The following is a 971-nucleotide window of genomic DNA, read 5'->3' as shown; positions in this document are numbered from 1 at the left end:
GGGGACATCATCAACCAAGCTGCTGCTCCAATTGCAATGCGATGTCCTGCTCTCCTAAATTCGCATCTACACCACAAATTATAGCATCCTAACTGATTTAGCAACAACTGAAAATTCACATCATTATTTAGGGAGAATATGTTGCAGAACTGTTGCATTATATGGTGCCGTATTCATTTTATTTAGTATAGCATACATATATAAAAGTGGAAAGATACTGTAGAGCTGTACCATTACTCTTTATCTCCGTGTACATAATAAATAAACATCACCTACAGATACATTGACTGGTAAAAATTGCTTGATTCCTTCTGTATACTGTAGATATTACGCAAATGGCGGTAAATAATTGTGAAAGCTCAGAATCAGGTTTTAAAGGGTTAATTTTTTGCTGGGTGGTGCTCTTATCGTGGAGCCAATAGGAGGTGTTCACTTCTGGCACTGTCCTGCCTCCTGATTAGCATTTAGCGTAACTAGTGTGACCAGTGAGCCATTAGTGTTTCACATGTTGTACAAGTGAACATTTTGCCATCACTAGTTAACTAGTTAAATCAAAGGACAATTTAACTAGTTGACTAGTGAGTAGGGTGACATCCACTAGTGCGACATTTTGACTTCACTAGTCGAACTAGTGAAGTCAAAATGTCGCACTAGTGGAACTAGTGGATATTTGGGGCATCACTGGTGAGCAAGTAACATTTTTGGACTCACTAGTTGGACATCAAGGCTTTAACGGTCTTAAACTAGTGCACTATCAATGTTTTATCCTCCACTAGTTAACTAGTGGATATTTCAGCTCCCACTAGTTAACTAGTGCAGGAAATCATAGGCCACTAGTTAACATGTTAGAACAATCCACGTTTCACTAGTTAACATGTTAACACTTTTTAAACCTTACTAGTAAACTAGTAAGACTTTGAACCTCACTAGTTTGGTCTAGTGAGCCACTAGGGCATAAAAAAGCTGACTAG

The 971-nt window shown here is 38.3% G+C and overlaps 1 long non-coding RNA gene across 1 annotated transcript in view; it reads left to right on the top strand.

Moving 5' to 3' along the window:
* Nucleotides 1-283, top strand: part of LOC147211348 (uncharacterized) — a 1,321-nt gene extending 1,038 nt beyond the window's left edge. Inside the window, exon 2 of the long non-coding RNA XR_015100452.1 lies at nt 1-283. This exon is cut by the window's left edge and continues 500 nt beyond it. This is a non-coding gene — a long non-coding RNA (uncharacterized LOC147211348).
* The last annotated feature ends 688 nt before the right edge of the window (nt 284-971 follow it).

This window comes from Hippocampus guttulatus, chromosome 1 (genome assembly GCF_054856545.1).
Source record: "Hippocampus guttulatus isolate MCC_2025c chromosome 1, RoL_Hgut_1.0, whole genome shotgun sequence".
NCBI classification, from domain to species: Eukaryota; Metazoa; Chordata; class Actinopteri; order Syngnathiformes; family Syngnathidae; genus Hippocampus; species Hippocampus guttulatus.
The sequence above is the reverse complement of the archived record's forward strand: the minus strand, read 5'-3'. Positions and strand labels throughout refer to the sequence as shown.